Raw genomic sequence first — 12,500 nt, 5'->3', positions numbered from 1 at the left:
AAAGAGAGGACAGACTGCCAAATAAAATCATGTTTCATTTTCCACTGGCCTGTTTCTCTCAGTCCTTTCTCCACTAGTGAGGCAACAGCGCCCTCTTCTGGCTAAAGGAGGTATTAAAAGGTTACAGCACCTGGTATTCCCAGGCGGTCTCCCATCCAAGTACTAACCAGGCCCGACCCTGCTTAGCTTCCGAGATCGGACGAGATCGGGCGTGTTCAGGGTGGTATGGCCGTAAGTGAATGAACAGGTTGTTAAAGGGTTATTTATACATACTTAGGTTTAAAGTAACACCTCGCCAAAATTAGAGCAAGTGACTATGACCTAGTTGATTTTATTACTTTTCTACTCAAACGTGTGGGCCTATGGATAGACTTACACTTAATCTTACTAGATTCAGCAATACTTTGACGCTGGGAGTTAACTAAAGACTTGCAGCTTGTTTTTAAGACTTGTTTCACGACTTGCGGGCAAACTGAACGTTCAAACGTCTGATAAACACATTGAACAAACCGATTCCGTGAAGATTAACTTCCCTCTTTCAAAACTGGCCTGGTTAGTACTTGGATGGGAGACCGCCTGGGAATCCCAGGTGCTGTAAGCTTTTAATACCTGCTTCAGCCAGCAGGGGGCGCTGTAACCTCCTGCTATGCACTGCAGTTCTTTTTTTATTTGTCTATCATTGCTTCTACTTTCCTACAAAGTAGCTTACACTGAATTTTGATTGGGGATCATCTATAGCATATATAGGGACTGATTGTAATAATTATGAATTTTCATATAATTAGTAAGTGTTCCTTTGTGATTCCTAATGGAGGATTGTTTTTTTTAATGATTAGTTACAATGGAGAATGTGAGGGGATCAAATATGTATGCCCCACAGGGTTATGATTTCTACATGAAACATTGCAATGGCTGATTCATTCATTTGTCATTCAAGATTACCTCAAAACAAGTAAGTGGTGATAAAAACATAATTTCGAGTTGTCCCTTATATCTTAATCAATCACTGCTTAGGCTACTATAATAATCCTAAATCTTGTGTGCCTTAATGCAACATTTAAACTTATTTCTGCTGTTCACTGTTCACAAGTTTGCAGTATTGAAAACCTTAATAAATCCACAGTAAAAGTGACGATGCAAAATGGTCAACTTCTGAAAAATCGTCAATTGATTCTGAAAAAATATTGATTGATAAGTAAGCATCACTTGTTTGCAGGTTTTTTTTAAATTCAATCTTAATAGTAATCATTTATAATAATTCCTGATTTGGTGTAAATGTTTATTATTGATGTGAAAACATTTATAATGATGGTGAATATTTCCAGTTGAATCAAATGTATAATATGGCTACCAGAGTGTTGTGGGGAAGTAAAGAGTAACCTAAGTACAAGTAATTAAAATATGTTAATGCAGTAGTCCTTACGTAAGTAGGCTACATGTACTTTTTGAATGTAAAACTGAACTTTGAAAACAGCCTCCAGAGAGCGTAATATGTATTAATACTCACTGAAAACATTGATGAAAATTGCAACAAAAAAAAAGAGGACAGACTGCCAAATAAAATCATGTTTCATTTTCCACTGGCCTGTTTCTCTCAGTCCTTTCTCCACTAGTGAGGCAACAGCGCCCTCTTCTGGCTAAAGGAGGTATTAAAAGCTTACAGCACCTGGTATTCCCAGGCGGTCTCCCATCCAAGTACTAACCAGGCCCGACCCTGCTTAGCTTCCGAGATCGGACGAGATTGGGCGTGTTCAGGGTGGTATGGCCGTAAGCGAATGAACAGGTTGTTAAAGGGTTATTTATACATACTTAGGTTTAAAGTAACACCTCGCCAAAATTAGAGCAAGTGACTATGACCTAGTTGATTTTATTACTTTTCTACTCAAACGTGTGGGCCTATGGATAGACTTACACTTAATCTTACTAGATTCAGCAATACTTTGACACTGGGAGTTAACTAAAGACTTGCAGCTTGTTTTTAAGACTTGTTTCACGACTTGCGGGCAAACTGAACGTTCAAACGTCTGATAAACACATTGAACAAACCGATTCCGTGAAGATTAACTTCCCTCTTTCAAAACTGGCCTGGTTAGTACTTGGATGGGAGACCGCCTGGGAATACCAGGTGCTGTAAGCTTTTAATACCTGCTTCAGCCAGCAGGGGGCGCTGTAACCTCCTGCTATGCACTGCAGTTCTTTTTTTATTTGTTTATCATTGCTTCTACTTTCCTACAAAGTAGCTTACACTGAATTTTGATTGGGGATCATCTATAGCATATATAGGGACTGATTGTAATAATTATGAATTTTCATATAATTAGTAAGTGTTCCTTTGTGATTCCTAATGGAGGATTGTTTTTTTAATGATTAGTTACAATGGAGAATGTGAGGGGATCAAATATGTATGCCCCACAGGGTTATGATTTCTACATGAAACATTGCAATGGCTGATTTATTCATTTGTCATTCAAGATTACCTCAAAACAAGTAAGTGGTGATAAAAACATAATTTCGAGTTGTCCCTTGTATCTTAATCAATCACTGCTTAGGCTACTATAATAATCCTAAATCTTGTGTGCCTTAATGCAACATTTAAACTTATTTCTGCTGTTCACTGTTCACAAGTTTGCAGGATTGAAAACCTTAATAAATCCACAGTAAAAGTGACGATGCAAAATGGTCAACTTCTGAAAAATCGTCAATTGATTGATAAGTAAGCATCACTTGTTTGCAGGTTTTTTTTAAATTCAATCTTAATAGTAATCATTTATAATAATTCCTGATTTGGTGTAAATGTTTATTATTGATGTGAAAACATTTATAATGATGGTGAATATTTCCAGTTGAATCAAATGTATAATATGGCTACCAGAGTGTTGTGGGGAAGTAAAGAGTAACCTAAGTACAAGTAATTAAAATATGTTAATGCAGTAGTCCTTACGTAAGTAGGCTACATGTACTTTTTGAATGTAAAACTGAACTTTGAAAACAGCCTCCAGAGAGCGTAATATGTATTAATACTCACTGAAAACATTGATGAAAATTGCAACAAAAAAAAAGAGGACAGACTGCCAAATAAAATCATGTTTCATTTTCCACTGGCCTGTTTCTCTCAGTCCTTTCTCCACTAGTGAGGCAACAGCGCCCTCTTCTGGCTAAAGGAGGTATTAAAAGGTTACAGCACCTGGTATTCCCAGGCGGTCTCCCATCCAAGTACTAACCAGGCCCGACCCTGCTTAGCTTCCGAGATCGGACGAGATCGGGCGTGTTCAGGGTGGTATGGCCGTAAGTGAATGAACAGGTTGTTAAAGGGTTATTTATACATACTTAGGTTTAAAGTAACACCTCGCCAAAATTAGAGCAAGTGACTATGACCTAGTTGATTTTATTACTTTTCTACTCAAACGTGTGGGCCTATGGATAGACTTACACTTAATCTTACTAGATTCAGCAATACTTTGACGCTGGGAGTTAACTAAAGACTTGCAGCTTGTTTTTAAGACTTGTTTCACGACTTGCGGGCAAACTGAACGTTCAAACGTCTGATAAACACATTGAACAAACCGATTCCGTGAAGATTAACTTCCCTCTTTCAAAACTGGCCTGGTTAGTACTTGGATGGGAGACCGCCTGGGAATCCCAGGTGCTGTAAGCTTTTAATACCTGCTTCAGCCAGCAGGGGGCGCTGTAACCTCCTGCTATGCACTGCAGTTCTTTTTTTATTTGTCTATCATTGCTTCTACTTTCCTACAAAGTAGCTTACACTGAATTTTGATTGGGGATCATCTATAGCATATATAGGGACTGATTGTAATAATTATGAATTTTCATATAATTAGTAAGTGTTCCTTTGTGATTCCTAATGGAGGATTGTTTTTTTTAATGATTAGTTACAATGGAGAATGTGAGGGGATCAAATATGTATGCCCCACAGGGTTATGATTTCTACATGAAACATTGCAATGGCTGATTCATTCATTTGTCATTCAAGATTACCTCAAAACAAGTAAGTGGTGATAAAAACATAATTTCGAGTTGTCCCTTATATCTTAATCAATCACTGCTTAGGCTACTATAATAATCCTAAATCTTGTGTGCCTTAATGCAACATTTAAACTTATTTCTGCTGTTCACTGTTCACAAGTTTGCAGTATTGAAAACCTTAATAAATCCACAGTAAAAGTGACGATGCAAAATGGTCAACTTCTGAAAAATCGTCAATTGATTCTGAAAAAATATTGATTGATAAGTAAGCATCACTTGTTTGCAGGTTTTTTTTAAATTCAATCTTAATAGTAATCATTTATAATAATTCCTGATTTGGTGTAAATGTTTATTATTGATGTGAAAACATTTATAATGATGGTGAATATTTCCAGTTGAATCAAATGTATAATATGGCTACCAGAGTGTTGTGGGGAAGTAAAGAGTAACCTAAGTACAAGTAATTAAAATATGTTAATGCAGTAGTCCTTACGTAAGTAGGCTACATGTACTTTTTGAATGTAAAACTGAACTTTGAAAACAGCCTCCAGAGAGCGTAATATGTATTAATACTCACTGAAAACATTGATGAAAATTGCAACAAAAAAAAAGAGGACAGACTGCCAAATAAAATCATGTTTCATTTTCCACTGGCCTGTTTCTCTCAGTCCTTTCTCCACTAGTGAGGCAACAGCGCCCTCTTCTGGCTAAAGGAGGTATTAAAAGCTTACAGCACCTGGTATTCCCAGGCGGTCTCCCATCCAAGTACTAACCAGGCCCGACCCTGCTTAGCTTCCGAGATCGGACGAGATTGGGCGTGTTCAGGGTGGTATGGCCGTAAGCGAATGAACAGGTTGTTAAAGGGTTATTTATACATACTTAGGTTTAAAGTAACACCTCGCCAAAATTAGAGCAAGTGACTATGACCTAGTTGATTTTATTACTTTTCTACTCAAACGTGTGGGCCTATGGATAGACTTACACTTAATCTTACTAGATTCAGCAATACTTTGACACTGGGAGTTAACTAAAGACTTGCAGCTTGTTTTTAAGACTTGTTTCACGACTTGCGGGCAAACTGAACGTTCAAACGTCTGATAAACACATTGAACAAACCGATTCCGTGAAGATTAACTTCCCTCTTTCAAAACTGGCCTGGTTAGTACTTGGATGGGAGACCGCCTGGGAATACCAGGTGCTGTAAGCTTTTAATACCTGCTTCAGCCAGCAGGGGGCGCTGTAACCTCCTGCTATGCACTGCAGTTCTTTTTTTATTTGTTTATCATTGCTTCTACTTTCCTACAAAGTAGCTTACACTGAATTTTGATTGGGGATCATCTATAGCATATATAGGGACTGATTGTAATAATTATGAATTTTCATATAATTAGTAAGTGTTCCTTTGTGATTCCTAATGGAGGATTGTTTTTTTAATGATTAGTTACAATGGAGAATGTGAGGGGATCAAATATGTATGCCCCACAGGGTTATGATTTCTACATGAAACATTGCAATGGCTGATTTATTCATTTGTCATTCAAGATTACCTCAAAACAAGTAAGTGGTGATAAAAACATAATTTCGAGTTGTCCCTTGTATCTTAATCAATCACTGCTTAGGCTACTATAATAATCCTAAATCTTGTGTGCCTTAATGCAACATTTAAACTTATTTCTGCTGTTCACTGTTCACAAGTTTGCAGGATTGAAAACCTTAATAAATCCACAGTAAAAGTGACGATGCGAAATGGTCAACTTCTGAAAAATCGTCAATTGATTGATAAGTAAGCATCACTTGTTTGCAGGTTTTTTTTAAATTCAATCTTAATAGTAATCATTTATAATAATTCCTGATTTGGTGTAAATGTTTATTATTGATGTGAAAACATTTATAATGATGGTGAATATTTCCAGTTGAATCAAATGTATAATATGGCTACCAGAGTGTTGTGGGGAAGTAAAGAGTAACCTAAGTACAAGTAATTAAAATATGTTAATGCAGTAGTCCTTACGTAAGTAGGCTACATGTACTTTTTGAATGTAAAACTGAACTTTGAAAACAGCCTCCAGAGAGCGTAATATGTATTAATACTCACTGAAAACATTGATGAAAATTGCAACAACAAAAAAAAAAGAGAGGACAGACTGCCAAATAAAATCATGTTTCATTTTCCACTGGCCTGTTTCTCTCAGTCCTTTCTCCACTAGTGAGGCAACAGCGCCCTCTTCTGGCTAAAGGAGGTATTAAAAGGTTACAGCACCTGGTATTCCCAGGCGGTCTCCCATCCAAGTACTAACCAGGCCCGACCCTGCTTAGCTTCCGAGATCGGATGAGATCGGGCGTGTTCAGGGTGGTATGGCCGTAAGTGAATGAACAGGTTGTTAAAGGGTTATTTATACATACTTAGGTTTAAAGTAACACCTCGCCAAAATTAGAGCAAGTGACTATGACCTAGTTGATTTTATTACTTTTCTACTCAAACGTGTGGGCCTATGGATAGACTTACACTTAATCTTACTAGATTCAGCAATACTTTGACGCTGGGAGTTAACTAAAGACTTGCAGCTTGTTTTTAAGACTTGTTTCACGACTTGCGGGCAAACTGAACGTTCAAACGTCTGATAAACACATTGAACAAACCGATTCCGTGAAGATTAACTTCCCTCTTTCAAAACTGGCCTGGTTAGTACTTAGATGGGAGACCGCCTGGGAATCCCAGGTGCTGTAAGCTTTTAATACCTGCTTCAGCCAGCAGGGGGCGCTGTAACCTCCTGCTATGCACTGCAGTTCTTTTTTTATTTGTCTATCATTGCTTCTACTTTCCTACAAAGTAGCTTACACTGAATTTTGATTGGGGATCATCTATAGCATATATAGGGACTGATTGTAATAATTATGAATTTTCATATAATTAGTAAGTGTTCCTTTGTGATTCCTAATGGAGGATTGTTTTTTTTAATGATTAGTTACAATGGAGAATGTGAGGGGATCAAATATGTATGCCCCACAGGGTTATGATTTCTACATGAAACATTGCAATGGCTGATTCATTCATTTGTCATTCAAGATTACCTCAAAACAAGTAAGTGGTGATAAAAACATAATTTCGAGTTGTCCCTTGTATCTTAATCAATCACTGCTTAGGCTACTATAATAATCCTAAATCTTGTGTGCCTTAATGCAACATTTAAACTTATTTCTGCTGTTCACTGTTCACAAGTTTGCAGGATTGAAAACCTTAATAAATCCACAGTAAAAGTGACGATGCGAAATGGTCAACTTCTGAAAAATCGTCAATTGATTGATAAGTAAGCATCACTTGTTTGCAGGTTTTTTTTAAATTCAATCTTAATAGTAATCATTTATAATAATTCCTGATTTGGTGTAAATGTTTATTATTGATGTGAAAACATTTATAATGATGGTGAATATTTCCAGTTGAATCAAATGTATAATATGGCTACCAGAGTGTTGTGGGGAAGTAAAGAGTAACCTAAGTACAAGTAATTAAAATATGTTAATGCAGTAGTCCTTACGTAAGTAGGCTACATGTACTTTTTGAATGTAAAACTGAACTTTGAAAACAGCCTCCAGAGAGCGTAATATGTATTAATACTCACTGAAAACATTGATGAAAATTGCAACAACAAAAAAAAAAGAGAGGACAGACTGCCAAATAAAATCATGTTTCATTTTCCACTGGCCTGTTTCTCTCAGTCCTTTCTCCACTAGTGAGGCAACAGCGCCCTCTTCTGGCTAAAGGAGGTATTAAAAGGTTACAGCACCTGGTATTCCCAGGCGGTCTCCCATCCAAGTACTAACCAGGCCCGACCCTGCTTAGCTTCCGAGATCGGACGAGATCGGGCATGTTCAGGGTGGTATGGCCGTAAGTGAATGAACAGGTTGTTAAAGGGTTATTTATACATACTTAGGTTTAAAGTAACACCTCGCCAAAATTAGAGCAAGTGACTATGACCTAGTTGATTTTATTACTTTTCTACTCAAACGTGTGGGCCTATGGATAGACTTACACTTAATCTTACTAGATTCAGCAATACTTTGACGCTGGGAGTTAACTAAAGACTTGCAGCTTGTTTTTAAGACTTGTTTCACGACTTGCGGGCAAACTGAACGTTCAAACGTCTGATAAACACATTGAACAAACCGATTCCGTGAAGATTAACTTCCCTCTTTCAAAACTGGCCTGGTTAGTACTTGGATGGGAGACCGCCTGGGAATCCCAGGTGCTGTAAGCTTTTAATACCTGCTTCAGCCAGCAGGGGGCGCTGTAACCTCCTGCTATGCACTGCAGTTCTTTTTTTATTTGTTTATCATTGCTTCTACTTTCCTACAAAGTAGCTTACACTGAATTTTGATTGGGGATCATCTATAGCATATATAGGGACTGATTGTAATAATTATGAATTTTCATATAATTAGTAAGTGTTCCTTTGTGATTCCTAATGGAGGATTGTTTTTTTAATGATTAGTTACAATGGAGAATGTGAGGGGATCAAATATGTATGCCCCACAGGGTTATGATTTCTACATGAAACATTGCAATGGCTGATTTATTCATTTGTCATTCAAGATTACCTCAAAACAAGTAAGTGGTGATAAAAACATAATTTCGAGTTGTCCCTTGTATCTTAATCAATCACTGCTTAGGCTACTATAATAATCCTAAATCTTGTGTGCCTTAATGCAACATTTAAACTTATTTCTGCTGTTCACTGTTCACAAGTTTGCAGGATTGAAAACCTTAATAAATCCACAGTAAAAGTGACGATGCGAAATGGTCAACTTCTGAAAAATCGTCAATTGATTGATAAGTAAGCATCACTTGTTTGCAGGTTTTTTTTAAATTCAATCTTAATAGTAATCATTTATAATAATTCCTGATTTGGTGTAAATGTTTATTATTGATGTGAAAACATTTATAATGATGGTGAATATTTCCAGTTGAATCAAATGTATAATATGGCTACCAGAGTGTTGTGGGGAAGTAAAGAGTAACCTAAGTACAAGTAATTAAAATATGTTAATGCAGTAGTCCTTACGTAAGTAGGCTACATGTACTTTTTGAATGTAAAACTGAACTTTGAAAACAGCCTCCAGAGAGCGTAATATGTATTAATACTCACTGAAAACATTGATGAAAATTGCAACAACAAAAAAAAAAGAGAGGACAGACTGCCAAATAAAATCATGTTTCATTTTCCACTGGCCTGTTTCTCTCAGTCCTTTCTCCACTAGTGAGGCAACAGCGCCCTCTTCTGGCTAAAGGAGGTATTAAAAGGTTACAGCACCTGGTATTCCCAGGCGGTCTCCCATCCAAGTACTAACCAGGCCCGACCCTGCTTAGCTTCCGAGATCGGACGAGATCGGGCATGTTCAGGGTGGTATGGCCGTAAGTGAATGAACAGGTTGTTAAAGGGTTATTTATACATACTTAGGTTTAAAGTAACACCTCGCCAAAATTAGAGCAAGTGACTATGACCTAGTTGATTTTATTACTTTTCTACTCAAACGTGTGGGCCTATGGATAGACTTACACTTAATCTTACTAGATTCAGCAATACTTTGACGCTGGGAGTTAACTAAAGACTTGCAGCTTGTTTTTAAGACTTGTTTCACGACTTGCGGGCAAACTGAACGTTCAAACGTCTGATAAACACATTGAACAAACCGATTCCGTGAAGATTAACTTCCCTCTTTCAAAACTGGCCTGGTTAGTACTTGGATGGGAGACCGCCTGGGAATCCCAGGTGCTGTAAGCTTTTAATACCTGCTTCAGCCAGCAGGGGGCGCTGTAACCTCCTGCTATGCACTGCAGTTCTTTTTTTATTTGTCTATCATTGCTTCTACTTTCCTACAAAGTAGCTTACACTGAATTTTGATTGGGGATCATCTATAGCATATATAGGGACTGATTGTAATAATTATGAATTTTCATATAATTAGTAAGTGTTCCTTTGTGATTCCTAATGGAGGATTGTTTTTTTTAATGATTAGTTACAATGGAGAATGTGAGGGGATCAAATATGTATGCCCCACAGGGTTATGATTTCTACATGAAACATTGCAATGGCTGATTTATTCATTTGTCATTCAAGATTACCTCAAAACAAGTAAGTGGTGATAAAAACATAATTTCGAGTTGTCCCTTATATCTTAATCAATCACTGCTTAGGCTACTATAATAATCCTAAATCTTGTGTGCCTTAATGCAACATTTAAACTTATTTCTGCTGTTCACTGTTCACAAGTTTGCAGTATTGAAAACCTTAATAAATCCACAGTAAAAGTGACGATGCAAAATGGTCAACTTCTGAAAAATCGTCAATTGATTCTGAAAAAATATTGATTGATAAGTAAGCATCACTTGTTTGCAGGTTTTTTTTAAATTCAATCTTAATAGTAATCATTTATAATAATTCCTGATTTGGTGTAAATGTTTATTATTGATGTGAAAACATTTATAATGATGGTGAATATTTCCAGTTGAATCAAATGTATAATATGGCTACCAGAGTGTTGTGGGGAAGTAAAGAGTAACCTAAGTACAAGTAATTAAAATATGTTAATGCAGTAGTCCTTACGTAAGTAGGCTACATGTACTTTTTGAATGTAAAACTGAACTTTGAAAACAGCCTCCAGAGAGCGTAATATGTATTAATACTCACTGAAAACATTGATGAAAATTGCAACAAAAAAAAAGAGGACAGACTGCCAAATAAAATCATGTTTCATTTTCCACTGGCCTGTTTCTCTCAGTCCTTTCTCCACTAGTGAGGCAACAGCGCCCTCTTCTGGCTAAAGGAGGTATTAAAAGCTTACAGCACCTGGTATTCCCAGGCGGTCTCCCATCCAAGTACTAACCAGGCCCGACCCTGCTTAGCTTCCGAGATCGGACGAGATCGGGCGTGTTCAGGGTGGTATGGCCGTACGTGAATGAACAGGTTGTTAAAGGGTTATTTATACATACTTAGGTTTAAAGTAACACCTCGCCAAAATTAGAGCAAGTGACTATGACCTAGTTGATTTTATTACTTTTCTACTCAAACGTGTGGGCCTATGGATAGACTTACACTTAATCTTACTAGATTCAGCAATACTTTGACGCTGGGAGTTAACTAAAGACTTGCAGCTTGTTTTTAAGACTTGTTTCACGACTTGCGGGCAAACTGAACGTTCAAACGTCTGATAAACACATTGAACAAACCGATTCCGTGAAGATTAACTTCCCTCTTTCAAAACTGGCCTGGTTAGTACTTGGATGGGAGACCGCCTGGGAATCCCAGGTGCTGTAAGCTTTTAATACCTGCTTCAGCCAGCAGGGGGCGCTGTAACCTCCTGCTATGCACTGCAGTTCTTTTTTTATTTGTCTATCATTGCTTCTACTTTCCTACAAAGTAGCTTACACTGAATTTTGATTGGGGATCATCTATAGCATATATAGGGACTGATTGTAATAATTATGAATTTTCATATAATTAGTAAGTGTTCCTTTGTGATTCCTAATGGAGGATTGTTTTTTTAATGATTAGTTACAATGGAGAATGTGAGGGGATCAAATATGTATGCCCCACAGGGTTATGATTTCTACATGAAACATTACAATGGCTGATTTATTCATTTGTCATTCAAGATTACCTCAAAACAAGTAAGTGGTGATAAAAACATAATTTCGAGTTGTCCCTTGTATCTTAATCAATCACTGCTTAGGCTACTATAATAATCCTAAATCTTGTGTGCCTTAATGCAACATTTAAACTTATTTCTGCTGTTCACTGTTCACAAGTTTGCAGTATTGAAAACCTTAATAAATCCACAGTAAAAGTGACGATGCAAAATGGTCAACTTCTGAAAAATCGTCAATTGATTCTGAAAAAATATTGATTGATAAGTAAGCATCACTTGTTTGCAGGTTTTTTTTTAATTCAATCTTAATAATAATCATTTATAATAATTCCTGATTTGGTGTAAATGTTTATTATTGATGTGAAAACATTTATAATGATGGTGAATATTTCCAGTTGAATCAAATGTATAATATGGCTACCAGAGTGTTGTGGGGAAGTAAAGAGTAACCTAAGTACAAGTAATTAAAATATGTTAATGCAGTAGTCCTTACGTAAGTAGGCTACATGTACTTTTTGAATGTAAAACTGAACTTTGAAAACAGCCTCCAGAGAGCGTAATATGTATTAATACTCACTGAAAACATTGATGAAAATTGCAACAAAAAAAAGAGGACAGACTGCCAAATAAAATCATGTTTCATTTTCCACTGGCCTGTTTCTCTCAGTCCTTTCTCCACTAGTGAGGCAACAGCGCCCTCTTCTGGCTAAAGGAGGTATTAAAAGCTTACAGCACCTGGTATTCCCAGGCGGTCTCCCATCCAAGTACTAACCAGGCCCGACCCTGCTTAGCTTCCGAGATCGGACGAGATCGGGCGTGTTCAGGGTGGTATGGCCGTAAGCGAATGAACAGGTTGTTAAAGGGTTATTTAT

At 37.1% G+C, this 12,500-nt stretch overlaps 9 non-coding genes across 9 annotated transcripts; all 9 read right to left on the bottom strand.

The window, feature by feature from the left end:
• Positions 1-118: 118 nt before the first annotated feature.
• LOC136181774 (5S ribosomal RNA) lies at positions 119-237 on the bottom strand. The gene has a single exon (XR_010668121.1). It is a non-coding gene; the product is annotated as a 5S ribosomal RNA (ribosomal RNA).
• A 1,417-nt stretch (positions 238-1,654) lies between these two features.
• Positions 1,655-1,773, bottom strand: LOC136181695 (5S ribosomal RNA). Its single transcript, XR_010668042.1, has one exon. It is a non-coding gene; the product is annotated as a 5S ribosomal RNA (ribosomal RNA).
• A 1,399-nt stretch (positions 1,774-3,172) lies between these two features.
• On the bottom strand, positions 3,173-3,291 carry LOC136181773 (5S ribosomal RNA). The gene has a single exon (XR_010668120.1). It is a non-coding gene; the product is annotated as a 5S ribosomal RNA (ribosomal RNA).
• Positions 3,292-4,708: 1,417 nt separating this feature from the next.
• LOC136181694 (5S ribosomal RNA) lies at positions 4,709-4,827 on the bottom strand. Its single transcript, XR_010668041.1, has one exon. It is a non-coding gene; the product is annotated as a 5S ribosomal RNA (ribosomal RNA).
• Positions 4,828-6,232: 1,405 nt separating this feature from the next.
• On the bottom strand, positions 6,233-6,351 carry LOC136181722 (5S ribosomal RNA). Its single transcript, XR_010668069.1, has one exon. It is a non-coding gene; the product is annotated as a 5S ribosomal RNA (ribosomal RNA).
• A 1,406-nt stretch (positions 6,352-7,757) lies between these two features.
• Positions 7,758-7,876, bottom strand: LOC136181809 (5S ribosomal RNA). Its single transcript, XR_010668156.1, has one exon. It is a non-coding gene; the product is annotated as a 5S ribosomal RNA (ribosomal RNA).
• A 1,405-nt stretch (positions 7,877-9,281) lies between these two features.
• Positions 9,282-9,400, bottom strand: LOC136181808 (5S ribosomal RNA). The gene has a single exon (XR_010668155.1). It is a non-coding gene; the product is annotated as a 5S ribosomal RNA (ribosomal RNA).
• Positions 9,401-10,817: 1,417 nt separating this feature from the next.
• Positions 10,818-10,936, bottom strand: LOC136181753 (5S ribosomal RNA). Its single transcript, XR_010668100.1, has one exon. It is a non-coding gene; the product is annotated as a 5S ribosomal RNA (ribosomal RNA).
• Positions 10,937-12,351: 1,415 nt separating this feature from the next.
• LOC136182067 (5S ribosomal RNA) lies at positions 12,352-12,470 on the bottom strand. Its single transcript, XR_010668385.1, has one exon. It is a non-coding gene; the product is annotated as a 5S ribosomal RNA (ribosomal RNA).
• Positions 12,471-12,500: the final 30 nt, after the last annotated feature.

This window comes from Labrus bergylta, chromosome 13 (genome assembly GCF_963930695.1).
Source record: "Labrus bergylta chromosome 13, fLabBer1.1, whole genome shotgun sequence".
Classification (NCBI taxonomy): domain Eukaryota; kingdom Metazoa; phylum Chordata; class Actinopteri; order Labriformes; family Labridae; genus Labrus; species Labrus bergylta.
Note: the sequence above shows the minus strand (reverse complement) of the source record. Positions and strands in the feature narration are given on the sequence as shown.